The 26,669-nt window shown below is 52.9% G+C and overlaps 1 protein-coding gene across 1 annotated transcript in view; it reads left to right on the top strand.

Annotated features, from left to right (window-relative positions):
- ELFN1 (extracellular leucine rich repeat and fibronectin type III domain containing 1) overlaps nucleotides 1–26,669 on the top strand; it is a 131,329-nt gene that overhangs the window by 32,041 nt on the left and 72,619 nt on the right. The window contains exon 2 of the mRNA XM_048494997.1: nucleotides 21,069–21,244. The gene's annotated coding sequence lies outside the window, so the exon portion shown is untranslated. The remainder of the gene's footprint in view (nucleotides 1–21,068; nucleotides 21,245–26,669) is intronic.

Below are 26,669 nucleotides of genomic sequence, written 5' to 3'. Positions count from 1 at the left end.
CCCCCCCCCCCACCCCCCCCCCCCCCCACCCCCCCCCCCCCCCACCCCCCCCCCCCCCCACCCCCCCCCCCCCCCACCCCCCCCCCCCCCCACCCCCCCCCCCCCCCACCCCCCCCCCCCCCCACCCCCCCCCCCCCCCACCCCCCCCCCCCCCCACCCCCCCCCCCCCCCACCCCCCCCCCCCCCCACCCCCCCCCCCCCCCACCCCCCCCCCCCCCCACCCCCCCCCCCCCCCACCCCCCCCCCCCCCCACCCCCCCCCCCCCCCACCCCCCCCCCCCCCCACCCCCCCCCCCCCCCACCCCCCCCCCCCCCCACCCCCCCCCCCCCCCACCCCCCCCCCCCCCCACCCCCCCCCCCCCCCACCCCCCCCCCCCCCCACCCCCCCCCCCCCCCACCCCCCCCCCCCCCCACCCCCCCCCCCCCCCACCCCCCCCCCCCCCCACCCCCCCCCCCCCCCACCCCCCCCCCCCCCCACCCCCCCCCCCCCCCACCCCCCCCCCCCCCCACCCCCCCCCCCCCCCACCCCCCCCCCCCCCCACCCCCCCCCCCCCCCACCCCCCCCCCCCCCCACCCCCCCCCCCCCCCACCCCCCCCCCCCCCCACCCCCCCCCCCCCCCACCCCCCCCCCCCCCCACCCCCCCCCCCCCCCACCCCCCCCCCCCCCCACCCCCCCCCCCCCCCACCCCCCCCCCCCCCCACCCCCCCCCCCCCCCACCCCCCCCCCCCCCCACCCCCCCCCCCCCCCACCCCCCCCCCCCCCCACCCCCCCCCCCCCCCACCCCCCCCCCCCCCCACCCCCCCCCCCCCCCACCCCCCCCCCCCCCCACCCCCCCCCCCCCCCACCCCCCCCCCCCCCCACCCCCCCCCCCCCCCACCCCCCCCCCCCCCCACCCCCCCCCCCCCCCACCCCCCCCCCCCCCCACCCCCCCCCCCCCCCACCCCCCCCCCCCCCCACCCCCCCCCCCCCCCACCCCCCCCCCCCCCCACCCCCCCCCCCCCCCACCCCCCCCCCCCCCCACCCCCCCCCCCCCCCACCCCCCCCCCCCCCCACCCCCCCCCCCCCCCACCCCCCCCCCCCCCCACCCCCCCCCCCCCCCACCCCCCCCCCCCCCCACCCCCCCCCCCCCCCACCCCCCCCCCCCCCCACCCCCCCCCCCCCCCACCCCCCCCCCCCCCCACCCCCCCCCCCCCCCACCCCCCCCCCCCCCCACCCCCCCCCCCCCCCACCCCCCCCCCCCCCCACCCCCCCCCCCCCCCACCCCCCCCCCCCCCCACCCCCCCCCCCCCCCACCCCCCCCCCCCCCCACCCCCCCCCCCCCCCACCCCCCCCCCCCCCCACCCCCCCCCCCCCCCACCCCCCCCCCCCCCCACCCCCCCCCCCCCCCACCCCCCCCCCCCCCCACCCCCCCCCCCCCCCACCCCCCCCCCCCCCCACCCCCCCCCCCCCCCACCCCCCCCCCCCCCCACCCCCCCCCCCCCCCACCCCCCCCCCCCCCCACCCCCCCCCCCCCCCACCCCCCCCCCCCCCCACCCCCCCCCCCCCCCACCCCCCCCCCCCCCCACCCCCCCCCCCCCCCACCCCCCCCCCCCCCCACCCCCCCCCCCCCCCACCCCCCCCCCCCCCCACCCCCCCCCCCCCCCACCCCCCCCCCCCCCCACCCCCCCCCCCCCCCACCCCCCCCCCCCCCCACCCCCCCCCCCCCCCACCCCCCCCCCCCCCCACCCCCCCCCCCCCCCACCCCCCCCCCCCCCCACCCCCCCCCCCCCCCACCCCCCCCCCCCCCCACCCCCCCCCCCCCCCACCCCCCCCCCCCCCCACCCCCCCCCCCCCCCACCCCCCCCCCCCCCCACCCCCCCCCCCCCCCACCCCCCCCCCCCCCCACCCCCCCCCCCCCCCACCCCCCCCCCCCCCCACCCCCCCCCCCCCCCACCCCCCCCCCCCCCCACCCCCCCCCCCCCCCACCCCCCCCCCCCCCCACCCCCCCCCCCCCCCACCCCCCCCCCCCCCCACCCCCCCCCCCCCCCACCCCCCCCCCCCCCCACCCCCCCCCCCCCCCACCCCCCCCCCCCCCCACCCCCCCCCCCCCCCACCCCCCCCCCCCCCCACCCCCCCCCCCCCCCACCCCCCCCCCCCCCCACCCCCCCCCCCCCCCACCCCCCCCCCCCCCCACCCCCCCCCCCCCCCACCCCCCCCCCCCCCCACCCCCCCCCCCCCCCACCCCCCCCCCCCCCCACCCCCCCCCCCCCCCACCCCCCCCCCCCCCCACCCCCCCCCCCCCCCACCCCCCCCCCCCCCCACCCCCCCCCCCCCCCACCCCCCCCCCCCCCCACCCCCCCCCCCCCCCACCCCCCCCCCCCCCCACCCCCCCCCCCCCCCACCCCCCCCCCCCCCCACCCCCCCCCCCCCCCACCCCCCCCCCCCCCCACCCCCCCCCCCCCCCACCCCCCCCCCCCCCCACCCCCCCCCCCCCCCACCCCCCCCCCCCCCCACCCCCCCCCCCCCCCACCCCCCCCCCCCCCCACCCCCCCCCCCCCCCACCCCCCCCCCCCCCCACCCCCCCCCCCCCCCACCCCCCCCCCCCCCCACCCCCCCCCCCCCCCACCCCCCCCCCCCCCCACCCCCCCCCCCCCCCACCCCCCCCCCCCCCCACCCCCCCCCCCCCCCACCCCCCCCCCCCCCCACCCCCCCCCCCCCCCACCCCCCCCCCCCCCCACCCCCCCCCCCCCCCACCCCCCCCCCCCCCCACCCCCCCCCCCCCCCACCCCCCCCCCCCCCCACCCCCCCCCCCCCCCACCCCCCCCCCCCCCCACCCCCCCCCCCCCCCACCCCCCCCCCCCCCCACCCCCCCCCCCCCCCACCCCCCCCCCCCCCCACCCCCCCCCCCCCCCACCCCCCCCCCCCCCCACCCCCCCCCCCCCCCACCCCCCCCCCCCCCCACCCCCCCCCCCCCCCACCCCCCCCCCCCCCCACCCCCCCCCCCCCCCACCCCCCCCCCCCCCCACCCCCCCCCCCCCCCACCCCCCCCCCCCCCCACCCCCCCCCCCCCCCACCCCCCCCCCCCCCCACCCCCCCCCCCCCCCACCCCCCCCCCCCCCCACCCCCCCCCCCCCCCACCCCCCCCCCCCCCCACCCCCCCCCCCCCCCACCCCCCCCCCCCCCCACCCCCCCCCCCCCCCACCCCCCCCCCCCCCCACCCCCCCCCCCCCCCCCCACCCCTCCCCCCCCCCCCCACCCCCCCCCCCCCCCGCCGCCACCCCCCCCCCCCCCCCCCCCCCCCCCCCCCCACCCCCCCCCCCCCCCCCCCCCCCCCCCCACCCCCCCCCCCCCCCCCCCCCCCCCCCACCCCACCCCACCCCACCAACCCCCCCACCCCCCCCCCCCCCCCCCCCCCCCCCCCCCCCCCCCCCCCCCCCCACCCCGGCGCCCAGGGCAGCTGCCCACTTTGCCCAATGGGAGGTACGCCTCTGCTCACCTGCCTCACAAAGTGTCCATTGTGTGGAAAGGAAAGGAAGGGAAGGCATTTCTAAGTCGCTTTGAGCCTCTTTAGAGAAGAGTGGGATATAAATCCAAACTCTCCTTCTCCTTCTCTGTACAAATTGCCCTCTGAAGTTGACCCCACAATGAAATTGTGGATGTTGTTTTTATATATGACTTTGGCAGCAAGATTCCTATATGTGTAAAAATTGACATCTGTATTTATACCTACTGTAGAAGAATGGTTTGTGAAGTTACAGGAATCTGGTGGAGATGGCCAAACTTTCCTTTTTGATTCGAGAAAAGAACTAGTTGGTAACTGGAAACCCCTGACAGACTCTTTGCATAAAACAGATTTTTAAAAATGAACTGATGATTTGTGGCTTTGAACAAGAGACTAGGTGTGATTTTTATTAGTGATGTCAATTAAGAATTAAGAATTTAACTTAATTTAACTTAATTTAATTAAGGAGCAAGTGGTCAGTTCATGGATCATGATTATATTTGGCCCGGGGGAAATCTGAGACCTTCCTTCTCCCTCTTTTAATAAACGTTTTGTTCCCTTTCCCTTTTCAAACGCCGTTTTTTTGCTGTGTGTTCTTGGTGGTTTCTTTGGTCTGTCTTTTTAAAAGCCTCAATAAAAACTAATCAAAAGAAACGGTGAATGCTGTCAACGGGGACGGCAACTTCATTGTGAATTCAGAAGGTCTGCGGAAATTCACAAAACGGTACCCACCCTCCCCGTGTAAATAAAGAGGAAACTGTAGCAAGAAATGTTATAAAATTGCCACTGAGTAATGGATGTAAATAACCCAAAATATGTACAGGGGGAAAACCCAACAGTGAATTAGAACTAATTACTTTTGGCTAATTAAAATACGAATGGACCGAACGGAAGTGTGCTAAAATAGCGCTAAACCTACCGGTTCGAAAGGAATTTGCATATTAGTAGGTGGAATGCAAATGAAAGTGTCTTTTCCAGACAGGGAGGATCAGAGCTGGAGATTTGGCACTTATCGTTTCCTGAAAGAGTTTTGACTAAAGGAACAGATTAGTCCCAATGTGTACTGGGGGTGAAATTTCCAATTTTCTCCCCAGTCCTTGCTAACTGGAAGATGCAGATTGTCTCAGGGAATAGATGCAAAGAAGAAGAGGAGTTTGGATTTATACCCCGCCTTCCTCTCCTATAAGGAGGCTCAAGGCAATTTACAAACTCCTTTCCCTTCCTCTCCCCACAACAGACCCCTTGTGAGGTAGGTGGGGCTGAGAGAGTTTGGAGAGAACTGTGACTAGCCCATGGTCACCCAGAGGAATGTAGGAGTGCGGAAACACATCCGGTTCACCAGATAAGCCTCTGCCACTCAGGTGGAGGAGTGGGGAATCGGTTCTCCAGATTAGAATCCACCTGCTCTTATCCACTATTCCACACTAGCTCTGTGGGATTCCAAAGCAGTGGGGAGGGGGATTCCAAGCAAAGAGAAACCCAAAAGGGGGCATTAAGAAGTTAGCTGGAGTCCTGGGGTCTTTCATCCCGGTAGTATTGGAAGACAAGGTTGGCTGGTTCAATTGTTACAAAAAACAACAACACCCCAGTATCATGGCCTGATTCCCTGTGTGGCATAATGGTTAAGATGCCGACTTGGCCCCTTCCACACATGCAGAATAATGCACTTTCAATGCACTTTCAATGCATTTTGCAGCTAGATTTTACTGTGCAGAATAGCAAAATCCACTTGCAAACAGTTGTGAAAGTGGATTGAAAGTGCATTATTCTGCATGTGCGGAAGGGGCCTTAGATCTGGGGAAAACCAAGTTCAAATCCCATCTTTGCCATGAAAACTTGCTGGGTGACCTTGGACCTTGACTAAGTCTCCGAGGAGGGAGTTCAGGGGCGGCGGAGAGGCGTGGGAAACGTTTTAAAGAGACGGCACAGCGGTGAAGCCGTCTTGAAAACATTTCAGCCTGAAGAATAGTTTTTAAAGGGGATTCACTGAAGATGTTTTGAGGCTGGAAATGAAACGTTTTCAGAACCAAAGGGGGAGAAAAACTGCCAAACACCATAGAGGAAATGTCTTATTTCCTGCTTTAAAATGTTTTAAAAGGCTTGTGCGGAAAAGGGCCTTGATTTTGCCTAATTGCAACCTCCCCAGATAAAAGTCCACCCCTTTCCCCCTATGAGAGACAATGCTTGTAGTGGTTTCAGTGTTGTAGTCAGATCTGGGAGGTCCAGATTTAAATTCCCACTCTTGCTATGTAAACTCGCCAGGTGACTGAGGGCCTGACTGAGGGCCAATCGCATACTCGTAGCTTAGCCTACCTTGCAGGGTTGCTGGTTAAGAACATAAGAACATAAGAACAAGCCAGCTGGATCAGACCAGAGTCCATCTAGTCCAGCTCTCTGCTACTCGCAGTGGCCCACCAGGTGCCTTTGGGAGCTCACAGGCAGGATGTGAAAGCAATGGCCTTCTGCTGCTGCTGCTCCCGAGCACCTGGACTGTTAAGGCATTTGCAATCTCAGATCAAAGAGGATTAAGATTGGTAGCCATAAATCAACTTCTCCTCCATAAATCTGTCCAAGCTCCTTTTAAAGCTATCCAGGTTAGTGGCCATCACCACCTCCTATGGCAGCATATTCCAAACACCAATCACACGTTGTGTGAAGAAGTGTTTCCTTTTATTAGTCCTAATTCTTCCCCCCAGCATTTTCAATGAATGCCCCCTGGTTCTAGTATTGTGAGAAAGAGAGAAAAATTTCTCTCTGTCCACATTTTCTACCCCATGCATAATTTTATAGACTTCAATCATATCCCCCCTCAGACGTCTCCTCTCCAAACTAAAGAGTCCCAAACGCTGCAGCTTCTCCTCATAAGGAAGGTGCTCCAGTCCCTCAATCATCCTTGTTGCCCTTCTCTGCACTTTTTCTATCTCTTCGATATCCTTTTTGAGATGTGGCGACCAGAACTGTACTCCAAGAGCGGTCGCACCACTGCTTTATATAAGGGCATGACAATCTTTGCAGTTTTATTATCAATTCCTTTCCTGAGGATAAAGTTGAGAAGGGAGAATGTTGTTAGTCCCTTTGAGTCCTCATTGAGTAAAAGGAGCAGGGTCTAAATGACATGAGATAAAGCAAATCTGCATTTCCCCCCCTGCCGTTTTGCGCTGGGTAATCTGGCCCATCCGGTTTGTTTGCTTCCCAAGCTGGCATTCCTAGCCGAGCGATTTCTGCGCTTTCCATTCCAATCACATTTTTGGTAACACACCCAACCATTTGCCGCTGATCAGCCCGCGCTTCTGGTGCCGAACCAAATTATACGTTTGGAGCGCCATTTCTCCGCTGCCGTCCCTTCGCCACTGCTTCTGAGCCAACGGCGTCACGGACCCTCAACGAGAAGGAATATAATAGAAGCCACATTAGGGTTTTCGTCAAATTGCAGGCAAGAGAGTCGCAGCTTGCATATATTAGAGCGCGGTCAATTCTTTCTTTCCCATTCAGAAACCAATTGAGTGCCCAATCCAGCCCCAAGTCCTCTTAATAGCCTGTCAGAATTCATCAAGAGTTATTTTCCCCCTCTCAAGTTCCTTGGTTCTCATGGCAGCTTCGGAGTCGCAAGGCCCAATGTGGGATTGTACACATTTTTATGCGTTCCTCTCTTGAGCACAATTGCAGAGGAGACCGATATGCAGATGGGCACTCAGATTCGAGCATTCATCGAATCTGATTCATCAAAGTTTTCCTTTCCGATCAACATCTCTGCTCTTCCCATCTAGCTGCCCTTATTATCCCTGTTCAGCCATCTTATCTGACGATGTCCGCCTCCTTTTGGCTTCTTGTCTTTTCTTCATTCCTTTAGATAGATAGATAGATGGATGGATGGATGGATGGATGGATGGATGGATGGATGGATGGATGGATGGATGGATGGATGGATGGATGGATGGATGGATGGATGGATGGATGGATGGATGGATGGATGGATGGATGGATGGATGGATGGATGGATGGATGGATGGATGGATGGATGGATGGATGGATGGATGGATGGATGGATGGATGGATGGATGGATGGATGGATGGATGGATGGATTGGATTGGATGGATGGCCTCTGCAAAACAACCCCAGACTTCCTTGGTAATCTCCCATCCAAATACTAACCAGGGCTGACCCTGCTTCTAGATCTACCAAGATCAGACTAGCCTTGGCCATCCCAGCCAGGGATAAATATAGACTGGGCCAAACTCCAAAATCACTTCAGTGGTTGCTCTTAGGGGAGGTCTCATAGGCCTTTTCCACACATGCAGAATGATAGATAGATAGATAGATAGATAGATAGATAGATAGATAGATAGATAGATAGATAGATAGATAGATAGATAGATAGATAGATAGATAGATAGATAGATAGATAGATAGATAGATAGATAGATAGATAGATAGATAGATAGATAGATAGATAGATAGATAGATAGAAGAAGAAGAAGAAGAAGATGATGATGATGATGATGATGATGATGATGATGATGATGATGATGATGATGATGATGATGATGATGATGATGATGATGATGATGATGATGATGATGATGATGATGATGGATGGATGGATGGATGGATGGATGGATGGATGGATGGATGGATGGATGGATGGATGGATGGATGGATGGATGGATGGATGGATGGATGGATGGATGGATGGATGGATGGATGGATGGATGGATGGATGGATGGATGGATGGATGGATGGATGGATGGAGAGCGTCTTGCCCTATATGCCCCTACTCGGCCTCTGCGTTCTGCAGGGGCAAATTTACTGGTGGTCCCCGGCCCCTCAATGATGCGACTAGCCTCCACTCAGCCCTGGTCCCAGTCTGGTGGAACTCTCTCCCTCCAGCTCTTCAGGCCCTGTGGGACCTAAATGAGTTCCACAGGGCCTGTAAAACAGAGCTGTTTTACAGGTCTGTAAAAGGGAAGGGAAGGAATTGTAAGCTGCTTTGAGACTCCTTAAAAGTGTGGTATAAGAACCCTGTCTTCTTCAACTCTTCTTCCTCATTGGAACCTAATACTTCTTCCCGACGTTCGGGTACCTGTTGTTTTTTTTAACCAATTGTCCATGTATCTTGCATCTTATTTAGTTTCTTCGCCTTTTGAGCGGGTTCTTCCCTGGAGTGTGTTTTTAAGGGCTTTATTTTGTTTTTGGAATGACCATGCTCGATTTTATTATTTTCGCCCTAAGCCGCTTTTAGCAGGTCTCTGGGGAGACAGCATCACCAGATTTCTAATTAAACATAAGGCACAGTGCCTTCCAATAAGCTGTATCCATTTGTCTCTGTCACGCTTGGGAGAAATGTTGACAATTCTGGATTGGAGGAATTATTGGAGATTTGGGGACGGAACCCAGGGAAGGCAGGTTTTGGGGTTCGGGGGGGGGGGCTTCAGCAGGGTATAATGCCATATAGTGGACCCTCCAAAGCAGCCATTTTCTCTGTGGAAACTGATCTAGACATTTTCAAGATCAGCTGTAATGTTGGGAGATTTCCAGACCCAGGAGGTTTAACAAGCATGTTTTGGAGTTGGTAGCCAAGTCAGTACCCATAACAGATAGGGTTTCCAGGTTCCCCTGGCCACTGGCAGTGGTTGGGGGGGGAGTGTTGTCAGATCCAGGTTCGGAAACCTCTGGAGATTTTGGTAGGGAGCCTGGGGTCAGGGATTGCGCCTAGTTGATTGAGATGCATCCCTACCTCGATGTAATCACTACTAGATACATGTAACCAGCCTGCTATATGTTATCACTGCTATAATGGGACATTCTTTCCCTAATATTTACTTTATGGCTTCACACATTGAGTAGATAACTAGGCTTACCCCTGACACTTCTGGTCCCATGGGAAACGGGATGTTTCTGTTCCCCTGTGGGGGCAGGAGGCCAGGTGGCTTTATCTCTATCTGTCACCGACCTTGGGGCACCTAAGCTCTGAAATAACTCTCACATTCTCTGGGGAAATGGGAAAGGGGGTCAATTTCTGGATAAAGAGGATAGCAAAAGCCAGGTTCAACAGAATTGGCTTTAACAAGCTGGGTGCTTCGTTGCCTTGCAATAAACGCTACTGATCAATAATACAGAGTTTGTTTATTGATTCAAGGTCCGAGACCTAAGACCTGGGGAGGACAGAGACCTCAGTGCGGGGACAATTCCACAGAATCCACCCTCCAGATGAACCATTCTGGGGGTCCCCAAGTCCCCCCTGAAACATAAAAACGAAAACAGAAGTATAGAGTAGCAAGCAACTAATGTGCCAAGGGAGAAAATCCCAAACCACTAAGTAGTGGCTATAACATAACACGTGTATACTAACACATGGGTATTTAATATTAACAAAGAGATTCCCCATATTGCCCCGGTAGGCCCCTCCGCTCCTTGGAGGAGGACCTACTCGTGATCCCTGGCCCAAAAATGATCAGGCTGGCCTCGACGAGGGGCAGGGCCTTCTCAGCCCTGGCCCCTACCTGGTGGAACAGGCTCCCTAGGGAGATCAGGGCCCTGCGGGACTTACAGAGTTTCCGCAGGGCCTGCAAGACGGACCTGTTCCGCCAGGCGTTTGGCCACCCTGGTTAAAAATACATCTATTGTGTCATCTGGTCTCCCGTGGGCACAAGGGGGGAGGGGGGTAGCCAGACGCCGTCCACATTTTTAATGGGTTCTGTTTTTATGTAATTGGTATTTAAATTATGTTTTAATGTATGTTTTAACCTGTTGTGAACCGCCCTGAGCCCTCAGGGGGAGGGCGGTATATAAAACTAATAATAAATAAAAAATAATAATAAAATATAAACATCTACAGTGCAAAATCATAGCGGTCCAAGAATTATACATACAAATGTTGACCATAAGGTGGATAACAAGCCGGACCTCAAGAAACAAGTTTTCCAAGTCAGGAAGCACCATGACAGGTTCTTACATTCATAAAGTTACAGGTACACATTTTTTTAATTTAGTTTAGATTAGGTAGGCTGTTCTGGGCCTTTTATATGCGTAGATTCTTTCAATGTGCCATAAATATTCAGTCGTCGTAAATTCAGTGGTCCTTTAAATATTCCCTTGAACTTCAAGGTAATTCTAGTTTTGTGGGGTTAATTTTGGTTCCCTCATTTTTTGTGTGGCTTAGCCAGAGAACCAGAACCACTAACCTCAAAGTCAGGGCAGCTTCTTAGCAGGCGGGCGCTCCACTTATGTCAGACCCGTCGGGCACGTGTGCGAGGCAAATACTGCCTTTCTCGGCATCTCTCGCGTGCTACTGTGACTCAGATCTGTTGCATAAATATGAGGGCACGAGAAAGCCGAACGCAATCAGTCCCTTGTCTTTGGGTTCCCGTTCCGGAGGTAAGCGAACGGCCTCCTTCGCCAAGCAGCCGAACAGACTCGGTGATTCGGCTTCCCAAACCCGGCTGTGATACTTAGCTTCCCCTTGGACTAAATCTTTCCAAAGGGGGGGACCAAATTGTTTCCTTATCTCAGGTTTTTTAAGCACCTTTGCCAGCAGGAGATTTCAGTCGCCGGAGGCAATGCATTCTTTTGTAATTCAAACACCGATGCCGAGAACTTTGCTGCAAAGGCTTTTCTATAAAGAGCTATTTATAAGTTACAATCTCTCCTCGCCATCTTCCGCCCTTTTGAGTTGATCAGCTAATCTTAAAATGACTTTTGTACTGCTTCAAAGTTGTCGTTCAGAGTCTTTCAATTTTAGAGTAACCTCTTTTGGGGGGAGTCTTTTAATTTTAAGGTAACTTCTTTTTTGGGTGGGGAGGTTGTGATTGTGAGCCAGTGTGTTGGGCTTCTCTCACATCCAGATGTGCAAAAAAGTTTTGTGGCATTGCAAAAATGTCCGGAAGAATCAGCCTGATAAGGAGACTCAAAGACACTTACAATCTTCTTTCCCTTTCCCCCTCACAACAAACACCCTGTGAGGTGGGTGGGACTGAGAGAGCTCCAAAGAACTGTGACTAGCCCAAGGTCACCCAGCTGGCATGTGTTGCACAAGCTAACTTGGTTCACCAGATAAACCTCCACAGCTCAAGTGGCAGAGCGGGGAATCAAACCCGGTTCTCCAGATTAGAGTGCACCTGCTCTTAACCACTATGCCACGTCTGGAAGGCCAGCCTCCAAGGGGACCTGGGGATCCCCCCAAATTACAGCTCAGCTTCCTATTAGAGAAATCAGCCCCCCCCCTGGATAAAATGAATGCTTGGGAGGGTGGACTTTGTGACCTTGAACCCTGATGAGATCCTTCCCTCCTAGGGATATCAGCCTCCTGGTAGGAATGGGGTTCCCCTGGAATTACAGTACAAACTACAGACTAAAGAGATTAGTTCCCCTGGAGAAAATGGAAGTCAGCTTGGGAGGTGGGCAGGATGTGATGCCACTGAGATCCAAGTCGCCCCCAGACTCCGCTCCCAAATTTCCAGTAGTTTCCCAAGCTGGCAATCCTATTGCCCCCACATCCCTTGCTTATGACTAGGGGGATATGACAGTCCTAGTTACTAGACAGGTACGAAGGCAAAGAGAACATTCATGTTGTGACTCAGGGAGCACCAGAGTGCCAGTGCCAGAAGGCCACTGTGTGAGACCAAATGCTGGACTAGATGGACCCCTGCTAGTCTAATCCAGCAGGGTTCTTCTGAGGTTTTTAAATGGGGATGGCCTCCAGAACAACTAGTTGGCCACTGTGTGAGATGGGATGCTGGGCTAGATAGACCTTCACTGGTCTGATCCAGCAGGGTTCTTCTGAGGTTCTTATAGAGGGATGGCCTCCAGAAGAACGAGTTGGCCACTGTGTGAGACCAAATGCTGGGCTAGATGGATCCTTGCTAGTCTGATCCAGCAGGGTTCTTCTGAGGTTCTTATAGAGGGATGGCCTCCAGAAGAACTAGTTGGCCACTGTGTGAGACCAAGTGCTGGGCTAGATGGGCCTACACTAGTCAGATCCAGTAGGGTTCTCCTGAGGTTCTTATCAGGGAAAGGCCTCAGCCTTCTGAAGAACTAGTTGGCCACTGTGTGAGATGGGATGCTAGACTTTATAGATCTTCACTGGTTGGATCCAGCAGGGCTCTTCTGAGGTTCTAATCAGGAGAAGGCTTGGGCCTCTGTGCCCTGTTACTGGTCCTCTAGAGGAAGTGATTGGCCACTGTGTAAGACAAAATGCTGTACTAGAAGGACCATCACTGGTCTGATCCAGCAGGGCTCTTCTGAGATACTTCTCAGTGGAAGCCTCAGCCTCTACACCTTGTTGTTGGTTCTCCAGAGGAATTGATTGGCCACTGTTTGAGACAGGATGCTGGACTAGATGGACCTCTGATCTGATCTAGCCAGGCTGTTACATTCTTTGAGAATGAATGACTAGCCACACGGCATCCGGTAGACATTTGAACCCAGGTTTCACTGTTCCTGCAACGCCGCTCCCAGCCTCTTGCCACCACACTTTGCTGTCCACATAAGTCTTGATTCCCCCCATGAGACACGTCCACTGTGGAGTGTTTCCATTCGGCAGCCAACAAGTGCTTTTCAACATGATAGCCAAGACAGGAGAGTCGGAAAGCCGCTTAAGAGAATTCTTCCCGGGGCCGACCAAGTGTCTCTCCTTTGCAGCCCTAGCTCAGGGACGGCGCTGGCAGGGATAATTTTAATGACCAAAAAAAAAGTAAATAATTATATCTGCTTTCCAGACAAGGAATCGGTGTGGGCATGCTTCTCCTAATTGAGCGCTATCGTATGTCAAGGTGAAACTGTCCGCCGTTCATTGATCCCATGTAGAATATTGTCTCGGTTTGGCTTTGACAGACGCTGAGTAACAACAATAGCGATGGGTAACCTTCTTCCAGCCTGGCGTAAGCAAGGCCCAATTAAGGAGGAACTGTCTTTCCCCCCCTTTCTTTCCTCCAATTGCCTTTTATGCTTCTGTACAGTCGGTCCTCCCTTCGCAAAAGCCGAGCTAGTTACTGCAGGCCACAGTCTTCCCAGATGTCATCGTTTCGAGCACGGAGGGCAACGAAAACGCTCGCCTCTGACTTGTGTGGGATGTTTGCGAGCGATCCCCCATCCCCTGATTCCCTTGGAGAGTTGCCAACTCCTCAGAAAATTCCTGGAGATTTGGGACTGAGCCAGGGAAGTCAGACTTTCCAGAGGGGAGAAATTTCAGCAATGTATAATCCAACCTGCCTCCTCCAGCAGCCGGTTTCTCCTGGGAAACTGCTCCCAGTGTTCTGAAGATCAGCTGTAATTCTCAGAAATCTTCCGACACCATTTCTTGTAGAGCACAGCAGTTATTTTAAAAAACCCCACAACCCTGAAATTTCTACTCTTCATCCCCGCCTCCCCCAAATTTAATCCGAAGCCGTCCAGCTGTGGTTTATAAGTACCAATCTATTGTTTCACATGTTGGTAATTCCGACGTCCTTAAAAAGTAATGATAGCTAATCTGACCAAGGGGAGGGGTGTGGGAAATTGCTCTGCTTTCTGGTTCGAGAGGCAACGGTAGGCTTGGGATAGAAAACAGAAGAGGTGCATTGTGGGAACTCTCTACCGGGAGTCCAGAATGTTCTTACATTCCCAGTGAGGCTTCTAATGAGACAATGCCGAATTATCTCCATGGTTTTCCAAGCCCTGCTCATGTCCCAAGCAATGAGATGGCATTTCTTTCGATTCACAGAGAAGAAAAGTTGACGTCTGGTTCCCTTACACCAAGTCCCCAAGACGGTGCCCATGGGTGCCATGGTTCCCACTGACAGTTTCCCTGGAGTCCACCAAGCTTTTAGAAAGTGGGTGGGCTTTTGCCCAGCCAAAGTTTCTGATTGGCTATTGGAGATTTGGGGTGCTGTGTGGTTTCCGGGCTGTATGGCCGTGTTCTAGCAGCATTCTCTCCTGACGTTTCGCCTGCATCTGTGGCTGGCATTTTCAGAGGATCTGATAGTAGGAATGGAAAGCAAGTGGAGTATATATACTGAAGAAACAAAGACCAGGATACTTCTATTCAGAGGCATTCACCTATTGACCTTGCTATCTTCATTGTTACTCCCAGGCTACAGACTTCTTTGTGACTCACATACCAGGCTACTCTATTCAGAGGGCCTCACCTTTTGACCTCATAGTATATATACTCCACTTGCTTTCCATTCCTACTATCAGATCCTCTGAAGATGCCAGCCACAGATGCAGGAGAAACGTCAGGAGAGAATGCTGCTAGAACACGGCCATACAGCCTGGAAACCACACAGCACCCCAGTGATTCTGGCCGTGAAAGCCTTCGACAATATATTGGAGATTTGATTGGCTCGAAGTATTTATGGACCCCCAAAGGGAATGTCCCCATCCCCCATTGTTTTCAATGGGAGCTAACAGGAGATGGGGACATTCCCTTTGGGGATCCATAAATTTTGCCCCCCTGAACCAAACTTCACCAAACCTGGGTGGTGCCATCAGGACAGTCTCTGGATGAGACCCAGAAATTTTGGTGCCACTAGCTTTAAAAATGCACCCATGACAGGCACCCCGACAAATTTGCCCAGATTCTCTGCTTTGCAGTGCCTTGGCTCAATTGTAGCCAATGGGGAATTTCTGAGTGTGTAAGCATGCTTACAAAAATGTGCAGCCAGTGCTTACACACTCAGAAATTCCCCATTGGCTACAATGGATCTACCTTTAACCTGGGCCTTGTTGTGAGGTCAGGCACATGAAAAACATCCTCCACGCATACAGGGGCTGATGGGAATTGTAGTCCATAACATCTGGAGTGCCAAAGGTTCACCACTACGGATCTAGAATATGCATTCCAAGATAAGGACTGTTTAATTAGAATGCCAGTCTAGGACAGTGGTGGCGAACCTATGGCACGGGTGCCAGAGGTGGCACTCAGAGCCCTCTCTGTGGGCATGCATGCACAGAGTTCGTCATGTGATAATAGTGTAATTATTTCAGGGAGATTATTAGCATTAAACCTAAGACCTAGTTTTGGGGAAGCAGTGTAGGCAACCCTGTTAAGCGCTATTAAACCTTACTGATTTTCATGCAAAGAACTAAAGCATGATCCTTTACCTGGGAGTAAGCTCGGTTGCTGGCAATGGGGCTTGCTTCTGAGTAAACCCTCCTAGGGTCGTTATTCACCCTTTCGAAGAGTTGCACGGTTGCTTCAAAGCAAAGCCAACAACTACCACCAAGCTTACTCCCGAATAACGCACGTCTCAAAGCCAACCATTTTTTTCTAAACTAAAACCTCAGTATTCAGGTTAAATTGCCATGTTGGCACTTTGTGATAAATAAGTGGGTTTTGGGTTGCAGTTTGGGCACTCGGTCTCAAAAAGGTTCGCCATCACTGCTCTAAGCCCTGTTGTTGGGCCTCCAGAGGAACTGGTTGGCTACTATGTGAGATGGGATGCTGGACTAGATGGACCTTCACCGGTCTAATCCACCAGGGCTCTTCTGAGGTTCTTATAAAGGGAAGGCTTCGGCCTCTATGCTCTGTTGTTGGACCTCCAGAAGAACTGGTTGACCATTGTGTGAGATGAGATGCTGGACAAGATGGACCACAGGTGTGATCCAACAGGGCTCTTCTGAGGTTCTCATCAGCATAAGGCTTTGGCCTCTATGCCGTTGTCCACCTCCAGAATAACTGGCTGGCTACTGTGTGAGGCAGAGTAGAGTACTAGATAGACCATTGATCCAACAGGGCTGTTCTGATGTTCTCATGAAATTTAATTCAATAAATAACAAGCCTGGTTCTGAGCATTTGGCAAGCGTGATTCACCCATTCGAAGCGTTGCACAGTTGCTTCAAAGCAAAGCCACCGACTACCACCAAGCTTACTCCTGAGTCATGTGGGCCTTGGAGCCAACCATTTTTTCTATACTAAAACCTAAGTATTCAGGTTAAATTGCCGTGTTGGCACTTTGCGATAAATAAGTGGGTTTTGGGTTGCAGTTTGGGCACTCGGTCTCGAAAAGGTTCGCCATCACTGGTCTAGGATTTGAGAGGGCTCCAGTTTGAGCTCTCCACATGGCCATAGAAGCTTCTGGGGTGAATGTGGTCGAGGCACACCCTCTCGGCCTGACCTGTCTCTCCTGGCAGTTGTTGCAAGACTGAAATTGGGGAGTGGAAAATTTTGGTAAGTGCTTTTGGTCCCCACTGGGGAGCGAGGCAGGATAAAAATGGAATAAATGCATGAATAAACCCTGGGAGCCGAGTGAGAGAAAGGCAGTATCAAAAAGACTCCCTCCTGCCCTTCACATGGCAAAGTATTGAAAAACTAATCCACAGAAACATGTTTTAATTTTTAAAAGGTTTATAAATTGTCTCCATCGTAGTTCTCAAGATTGAGGGGAGGGGTAGCGAATACTTTTGAGTAACAGCAGCAACGTAGGCTAGTGGTTCCATCCCGAAGAGCTCCCGTTCCAAATTATTCATTCAGCGCTGATTGCCTGCCTTCGAGCCATTGTTCTGATGGCAGTGTGATACCTTTGTAAAGTGTGGTTAAGTTCAGGGGGAATGAATGCAAAAATTACTTTGCGCTCATCAGATCGCTTCCTTTTGTGCCGAGCGGATTATACATCTCTTTCGTTTAGTGACAAAAATAAGTTTGGCGGCTTTTCACGCCTGTTATTACCGCCCGGCCCATGCGGCGACAGCTGAATGTGCCGGAATCTATTTCGACTCGCTCTTCTGTAGTAGAATAGCTACATGCCAGCAGTGGAAAAAAAATCATTTTCGAGCGTCGACTAGTAGTAGAGACTTATCAGGCTCAGTTTTTTTGTCAGATGACTGAGAAAAAAACCAGCTGAATATAAAAGTTTTGATCCTGGCAGGGAAGAGGAGAGACCCATCTTCATACTGACACTGCACCAGTTTTGTCCAGCCACTGACAATGTATAGGTTGCAATAAAAACATTGCCCCAATATTGGGAATCAATTCATGCTGCTGAGGGCTTCCTGTATGAACAGTTTGCTGGACTTGACCTGATCCAACAGTTCTCTTCTTATGTTCTTATGCCAGAGCAACCTCTGTGCCAATTGTGTTGCTGTCCTAGGTCCTGAAGTGCTTTCCCTACTATCTGCAGTTCTCTGTGCCAAACAGGGAGTTGTCCTTGGTCCTGAAGCTCTTTCCCTACCATCTACTGCATTACTGCCAAATACTTATGGTCTGATCCAGCAGGGCTCTGCTTAGGTTCTTATGTCAGAGCAGCCTCTGTGCCAACTGTGTTGCTGTCCTAAGTTCTGAAGTGCCTTCCCTACTATCTGCTGCATTACTGCCAGATACTTGTCATCTGATCCAGCAGGACTTGTTTTATGTTCTTATGAGGATGATTTATTCTGGTGAAATTCAGTCCATTTGGTGACAAGGTCATAAAGATATTGGACAAGAATTTTGTCTCAGATTATTTGATTCATATGCAGAAAATCTCCACTCCTCCACCTGAGTGGCGGAGTCTTATCTGGTGAACTGGATATGTTTCTGCACTCCTACACTCCTGCTGGGTGACCATGGGGTAGTTACAGTTCTGTGGAACTCTCTCAGCCTTACATGCCTCACAAGGTGTCTGTTGTGGGGTGAGGAAGGGAAAGGAACTTATAAGCCACCCTGAGTCTCCTTACAGGGGAGAAAGGTGGAATATAAATCCAAACTCCTCCTACTCCTTTTCTTCTTTAAATATCAGTTTTGACTCAAGGCTTGGTTTTATATAAAACACCACTCATCTCTTTTTCTTGGCATCTGCAAAAACAAATTCTTGGCCCAAACATTTGCTTGTCAAATATTTTGTGTCTAATTTTCTTATAGGTGTTTCCTGTAAACAAATAATATCCAATGGCCCTAGAGGGGTCAGGGCTCCTCTTTAGTTTGGAGAGGAGACGTCTAAGGGGGGATATGATTGAAGTCTATAAATTTATGCATGGGGTAGAAAATGTTGACAGAGAGAAATTTTTCTCTCTTTCTCACAATACTAGAACTAGGGGGCATACATTGAAAATGCTGGGGGGGTGGAGAATCAGGACTAATAAAAGGAAACACTTCTTCACGCAACGTGTGATTGGTGTTTGGAATATGCGGCCACAGGAGGTGGTGATGGCCACTAACCTGGATAGCTTTAAAAAGGGCTTGGACAGATTTATGGAGGAAAAATCGATCTGGCTACCAATCATGACCCTCCTTGATCTGCAAATGCCTTAGCAGACCAGGTGCTCGGGAGCAGCAGCAGCAGAAGGCCATTCCTTTCACATTCTCAGCTCCCAAAGGCACCTGGTGGACCACTGCGAGTAGCAGAGTGCTGGACTAGATGGACTCTGGTCTGATTCAGCAGGCTCTTTCTTATGTTCTTAAGTTCTTATGTTCAGGGTTGGACCATCTGGTTGACATGTAGAAGGTTCCAGTTTCAAACTCCAGCATGTCCAGCAAAAAGGACCAGGGAGTAGGAGATATGGAAGAACTCAGCCAGAGACTCTGGAAAGCGGCTGCCAGTCTGAGTTCAGTAGATTAGACTGACCTTGGTTGACCAAAGATCTCTGTAGACAGCTTCATGTTGGGAAGAGCCACAACTCATCACCAGAGCATCTGTTGTACATGCAGACGGCGCTTCGTTCAGTTCCCACCATTTCCAATTAGAACATCTCAGGTTGTAAATGTCAAGAAAGACCTCCCCCTCCCGAGATTTCAGAGAACAGCCGCCAGTCTGAGTAGATATTTCTGACCCCAATGAACTGACGCTCTGATCCAGTGATACTAATTCAGATGGGAGTCATCGTAGCTCATTCCGTGTTATGATTGTCTTAGAACTGCGCCAGCCCCCAGGTGCCTCACCGCCACTTGGATACACTCCTTTTGCCTCCTTCCGTTGTAGGTTGTCGGTCTTTGTCTCGCACAGATGCCAGACTTGGTAATGAGGTTCTGATGCTTGTTTGTGTCACCTCTAAACCTTGTCTATCTGATTGATGACTCTCCAGTGCCTTGGTGTCTCGCAAATGGCCAAGTAGACGTTTCTGAAGCATCCATTTTCGTTGTTAATATTGCGTTTGCGGACTCATTAAGGCCTCTCAAAGTCCCTGACCCTTCTATGATGCACTGATAACTTGTGGCCCTTCCGTCTTTGGTGACGCTCACCTTGAGGGCTCCATCGGTCTCTGTGTCATACCGGCTGGCTTATGATGGCTGCCTTATAATGCTGGCTTGTAATGGCTGTTTCTAATCCAGTTGTCTTTAATAGGATTTCAGTCCAATGACTCTGAAATGTGCAGATATGGATTTTGTGCCTTGGCATAATAAAATTGGCCTAATAGGCACAGAGGTTAAAGCTGGTCATTTTTTTTAAAAAAAATCAATTACCTGACTACTGTGATGTACCCAAACATTAAAGTAATGTGTAATCTATTAGATGTAAAGGCGTGGTTGCCAACTCTGGGTTGGGGAATTACTAGAGATTTGAGAGTGAAGCCTAGGGAGGGTGGGGTTTAGAGAGAGGAGGGACCTCGGTTGGGTACAGTGCCATTCAACCGAGTCTCCGAATAGGTGCATACCACCCATGGGGACATGGGATATCCCATGTCCCTGAGCACATGCCATTTGGTCATGTGCGGGGCACTGGGCATCGCCCAGGTCCTTGCGCCTGTCCTGTCCTGTAGTATGGTGACCCAGCTGGTGCCCGGTGGCTCCCTCCATGCCAGGGTGCCACTCGCTGGCTGAGCTGTTTCTCGTGGCTGCAGGCTGGCTCCTGCCCTCCCCAGGGAGTCCGGGGAGGGCAGGAGCTGGCCTGCTACCACAGTGACCACCTGAGCCACCTGTCTGAGCCACCTGCCATAGAGATCTCCCCTCCCCGGCTTTCCTGCTGGCTGCCATAACTGGGGCAGGGGATGCAGGGAGATAGGCAGGGGGCGCAGGAAGCCAGGCACCATTTTGTCCTAGTACACCTGTCTTCAGAGCTATCGGTTGCTCTAAGGAACTAATCTCTGTCATCTGGAGATCAGTTGTAACTTCAGAAGATCTTCAGGCCCTGCCTAAACACTGTAGACCAGACCTGGGCATTATTAATGACCCATGGCTGGGCCACATCCCGACCCGCCAGGATGACCTCCTGACTGGCTCCTCCCTGCCGGTTGAAAGCCCCCGCGAGAAGCCGGTTGCCTTGGCTGCCGAAAGCTTCATGCGGGGCTTTCAAAGCCGCTCTTAATGCTGGGGAGCAAAGTGCCTTTGAAAGCCCCGCAGAAGCCGGTTGCCTTGGCTGCCGGCTTCTGCGGGGCTTTCAAAAGCGCCTCGCCCCCCCTGCCTTTTGGCCCGGCCCTCCACAATATTTTCTGTTTCTTATGTGGCCCCATGGAAAAAATAATTGCCCACCCCTCCTGTAGACTGTATATAAAGTGCAAACTGTATACAAAGGGTACATGTGGCCCAGCCAGTGCCTGGGAGAGGAGAACGTTTTGAGGTCTGTATGCACGGCACCTTGTAGACCCCGATTCAGCGGAAAGGCAGCATAAAATAAATAGTACTGGGTTTGCAATTTGCGCCTGCTCTCGCCTCCCGTTCTGGGCCTAGAGTTGACCTCCTTCCCCTTTTCTCTTTGCAGTTCGAAGGCTGGCCCTGGTGAGTGACCCTTCCGAGTTCCTTAAAATCCGAGTCCGCCCTGCCCGGCAGTGAATCTCCAAATGATGAGGAGGCAAAATCCATGACTTCCAAGAGGGAGTATCTATTCGGCAGCCGCTTTCTGATGCCAGCCGTCAGCAGCGTGGCTCCGTCGCTGAGGTAAGAGGTGACCTTTTCCATCAAGTCTACAGGGGGAAGCGTGAGATGAAGAGAACGAGGAACCGGGGAACGGAGACAGAGAAGCGGTGCAGATAAAACACGCATTTGAAAAAAAATCCGTACGGCACTTGGAGGGATTTTTTTCCCCCTTGGAGAAGAATGCAAATGGTCTTTGACAATAATTCAGGACGGGGAGGGCCGTTCGTATCTTGGCACTCGCCCTGAGCTGTAGACAGCAATCCAGAAATGTGCTTGCGTATTTCGGAGCGGTAGAAGCCAATCCTCGGAGGCTGGTTTTTGCTCACCTCGACAGAGAAGGAGCAGCCAAACGGAAAGAACAGTTTGTGTTTTGCTGCGTAGCAGGGGAAGGGAAACGAAATACCTTTCGCCATGTCAAGACAGTTGTCCGGAGGGCATTTTCCCCATAGATGATTTCTAGATGTCAAAGGCCCCATAGGACTGCTGGCCGGTACATCTGGCCGGACGCACATCACATTGGTCCTCAAGGAACTGGACTGATTCCCAGTTGGCTTCTGGGCCCAATTCAAGGTGTTGACATTAACATTCAAAGCCCTAAATGGTTTCGCCCTGCTTCCCCAAAGCAGGGGTCTTCAAACTATGGCCCTCCAGATGTTCAGGAACTACAATTCCCATAAGCCCCTGCCACTTGGCCATGCTGGCAGAGGCTGATGGGAATTGTAAGTCCATTAACATCTGGAGGGCCATAGTTTGAAGACCTCTGCCCTAAAGGGATGTATGTACCTGCCTGGGCACTGAGGTCATAGGGAGGGGCAATCCTTCTGGTACTTCCCACTGCTGGAGGTGCAAGGGGGGGCTTTCTATATGATTGGCCCCAGGCTTAGGAATAGTCCCCCTACACAGGTTCACTGGGTGCCTACCCTGTAGGGGTTTAAGACTGGGAGTCTTAGTCTACACGTGAAGGGGATCTGGGAGTCCTAGTAGACCACAAACTGAACATGAGCCAGCAGTGTGATGCAGCAGCCAAGAAAGCCAGTGCAATTCTGAGCTGTATCGATAGGAGTATAGTGTCTGGATCAAGGGACGTAATAGTCCCACTCTATTCTGCATTGGTTAGACCTCAGTGGGAATATTGTGTCCAGTTTTGGGCGCCACAGTTTTGGGTGCCAAGGATGTTGACCAGCTGGAGCATGTCCAGAGGGGGCGACCAAAATGGTCAAAGGTCTGGAATCCATGCCCTATGCAGAGAGACTGAGGGAGCTGGGGATGTTTAGTCTGGAGAAGAGAAGGTTAAGAGGTGACATGATAGCCCTGTTTAGATCTTTGAAGGGATGTCATGTTGGTGAGGGAGCAAGCTGGTTTTCTGCTGCTCCAGAGACTAGGACCAGGAGTCATGGGTTCAAGGTGAAGGAAAAGAGATTCCACCTAAACATCAGAAAAAACTTCCTGACAGTCAGGGTTGTTTGACAGTGGAATGCCCTTGCTCGGAGTGTGGTGGAGTCTCCTTCTTTGGAGGTTTTTAAACAGAGGCTGGATGGCCATCTGTTGGGAGTGCTTTGGTTGTGTGTTCCTGCATGGCAGGGAGCTGGACTGGATGGCCCTTGGGGGTCTCTTTCAGCTCTATGATTCTAGCTGGGCATTTGGTTAGCCCCCCCGGATGCCCCCATAAGATGCTGCCGGGTGTGGAGGTTAAGGTTGGGGTTTTAAGTTTTTTTTAACAGATTTATTTATTTAATGCTGTAGCCACCCAGAGTTCCACTATATAGCAGCGATATAAATGTAAAATAATAATAATAACGATTAGTACATAAATAAAAACATGGAAGCAAACAGCGCGCCCTAAAGTAACCATGCCCTCTGGCCCCAAAGTTACCAAAAGGGGGCACAAATGAGCTACTTTCTATCTTACTCGTCTAGTAAGTCAAAGTTCTCTGGAGCCATGTTCTGGACTAGGATCAAGGAAAGCCGGATTGGAATCCCCATTCTGCTATGTAAACTTGCTGGGTGACCATGGGCCGGTCACACCTCACAGGACTGTTGTGAGGATAAAAAGGAGGAGAATAGAATTATGTAAGCTGCCTTGTGTCTCCCTTGTGGGAAAAGGGGGGTATAAATACAATAAATAATAAATAACTGATTGGCAGCAGCTCTCTGGAGCATGTACCCAAGAAATGTCTTATTTCCCCCCACATCTGCTACTTTTTTAAATGTGGGGGTACCAGGATTTGAATCTGGGACCTTCTGTTCTATGCCTCTGGGCCACAGGACATTCCTGTGAGCCTGCCTTCTCGTAGCTAGGAGGCAAGAGCGTAATCACCAAAAGAAGACCCTTTCTTGCACAGATTCTCCGATACCCCATCTTGATGTTGCTAGAGAAATCTTGCAGGGTTCTATATTGTGGGGATTTGGGGGGACATTTCCATTTGGGGGGACATTTGGGGGGACATTGGACCTGTGGGGATGGGTGTCAGATGTCAGCAGGGGAGTTGTTAGTATTGTGGTTCTAGATCGGCTTCCCCGGTGCCGAGTGTCCGCGTCCCTCCTTCCTAGGAGAACGTTCCTACCTATACCAAGTCCCAGAGCGGGAATTTGTCAAACATCAGCCAGCAGAAGGGACTACTCCATTCCGTTCTGTTGGGCTCGAGCCCAGAAATGCCTTGTGAGTCCATTTATCTCTATAATTAGGGGGATTATCGGTCTATTGTACGCAGTCCAAGATCGGGTTGCTTGGTCAAGGAGAGACAATGTGAAGAATGTTGCTCACCACTTGAAGCCTTTCAGAAGGGTAGCAAGCAACCCAGAGGTTTCTGCAACTATTTTGGGGCAGGGTTCCCCATTTCGATCCAATGAGTTTCTGTGATAGCGTAGGGCTTGCAGCAGTTTGCCTGCCAGATGCTCATAAACTCTCGGCCCCGAAGCACAATGTTTGGTTTTTCTACACTTGATTCCTCTAGCCTAGAGGGCAGTTTGTTGTCTCTGGGAATGACCCAGCGAAGGAGATCCGACCTCTTCTCGGCAGCCTCGGTAGCTCGCTCAAACACACAGGCCGTTTGCAGTCATTTCTGACATGAGGACCTATCTGCAATGAAAAATGAAATTGCTGCTTGCAAGAAGAGAACTTGTACAAAAGACGATGGCTTCCTTTCAGCGACTTACCCTTCCTGTTATGTGCAGGTCCATGCGGACAGGTGTTTGTGGGCAAAATGTGACTGGAGAAGGCAGTGAAAAGGGATTTATGATGCGGAAACTTCATTTTGTAGTTGAATCATGAGATGGAGTAATGTTTTGCTCAAAACTTGAAACTGATGGGCGTATGATTTCTGCGATCTGGGTCAGGATGTATTGGCCTCCTTCAGTTCCAAAAAATACATCAGCCAAATGTTACCAGCATACCTAGATTCCTCTGTTTGGCTTACCACTCTGGTAAAGGGTCCACAACATAAGAACATAAGAACTAGCCTGCTGGATCAGACCAGAGTCCATCTAGTCCAGCTCTCTGCTACTCGCAGTGGCCCACCAGGTGCCTTGGGAGCTCACATGCAGGATGTGAAAGCAATGGCCTTCTGCTGCTGCTGCTCCTGAGCACCTGGTCTGCTAAGGCATTTGCAACCTCAGATCAAGGAGGATCAAGATTGGTAGCCATAGATCGACTTCTCCTCCATAAATCTGTCCAAGCCCTTTTTAAAGCTATCCAGGTTAGTGGCCGCATATTCCAAACACCAATCACATGTTGCATGAAGAAGTGTTTCCTTTTATTAGTCCTTATTCTTCCCCACAGTATTTTCAATGAATGCCCCCTGGTTCTAGTATTGTGAGAAAGAGAGAAAAATTTCTCTCTGTCAACATTTCTACCCCATGCATAATTTTATAGACTTCAATCATATCCCCCCTCAGACGTCATCACCACCTCCTGTGGCAGCATATTCCAAACACCAATCACACGTTGTGTGAAGAAGTGTTTCCTTTTATTAGTCCTAATTTCGCTACACAGCATTTTCAATGAATGCCCCCTGGTTCTAGTATTGTGAGAAAGAGAGAAAAATTTCTCTCTGTCAACCTTTTCTACCCCATGCAGAATTTTATAGACTTCAATCATATCCCCCCTCAGACGTCTCCTCTCCAAAACTAAAAAAGAGTCCCAAAGCTGGCTGCAGCCTCTCCCTCATAAGGAAGGTGTTCCCAATCCTTCAATCGGCATCCTCAAGGTTGCCCTATCTCTGCAGTTTTTCTATCTCTTGCCAGTATCCTTTTTGAGATGTAGGTGACCAGGAACTGGACACACAAGTACTCCTGAAGTGCTGTCAAGCACTACGTTGCTTTACTATCAAGGGCATGATGACAATCTTTGCCATTTTATTATCAACTCCTTTCCTAATTTATCCCCAGCATAGGGTTTGCCTTTTTTTCACAGCTGCAGTGCATTGGAGGTTGACATTCCCATGGAACTATCCAACTAAGATGCCCAAATCCCTTTCCTGGATGCTGTGACTGATAGCACCTGACCCCTTGTAAGCGATAATATGTGAAGTTTGGATTTTTTGCCCCTATGTGTGCATCACTTTGCATTTTGCTACATTGAACTGCATTTGCCATTTCTTAGCCCAATCACCCTGGAATTTATCAAGGTCCACTTGGAGCTCTTCACAATCCTTTGTGGTTCTCACCACCCCTACATAATTTTGGTATCATCCTGCAAACTTCTTGGCCACCACGCTACCCACTCCTACACTTCCAGGTCATTTTATGAATAGAAGTTAAAAGAGCACTGGTCCCAAAACGGATCCTTAGGGGACACTCTACAATAACTCTCCATTGTGAGAACTTCCCATTTATACTCCATCCTTTGTTTCTTACGTTTCCTCAACCAGTTTTTTAATCCATAGGAGGACTTCCCCTCTTATTCCTTCATTGCTGAGTTTTCTCAACAGTCTCTGGTGAGGAACTTTGTCAAAAGCCTTTTGGAAATCCAAGGAGACAATGTCCACTGGTTCCCCCTCATCCACATGCCTGTTTACACCCTCAAAGAACTCTAGTAAGTTTGTAAGGCAGGACTTGCCTCTGCAAAAGCCATGCTGACTCTTCCTCAGCAGGTCTTGCTTTTCTACATGTTTAATAATTTTATCTTTAATGATAGATTCTACTAATTTACCAGGAACAGATGTCAAACTGGCTGGCCTGTAATTTCCTGGGTCCCCCCTAGACCCTTGCTTAAAGATTGGTGACATTGGCCATCTTCCAGTCTTCAGGGATGGAGGCAGATTTCAGGGATAAGTTGCATATTAAAGTTGCACAAATTCTATTGGAAGGCAGCATGGCGTAGTGATTAAGAGTGGTGGATTCTAATCTGGAGAACATGGTTTGATTCCCCACTTCTCCACATGAACGGTGGACTCTTATCTAGCAAATTGAATTTGTGTCCCCATTCATCCACGTGAAGCCTGCAGGG

This window comes from Sphaerodactylus townsendi, linkage group LG04, assembly GCF_021028975.2.
Source record: "Sphaerodactylus townsendi isolate TG3544 linkage group LG04, MPM_Stown_v2.3, whole genome shotgun sequence".
NCBI lineage: Eukaryota > Metazoa > Chordata > Lepidosauria > Squamata > Sphaerodactylidae > Sphaerodactylus > Sphaerodactylus townsendi.
Note: the sequence above shows the minus strand (reverse complement) of the source record. Positions and strands in the feature narration are given on the sequence as shown.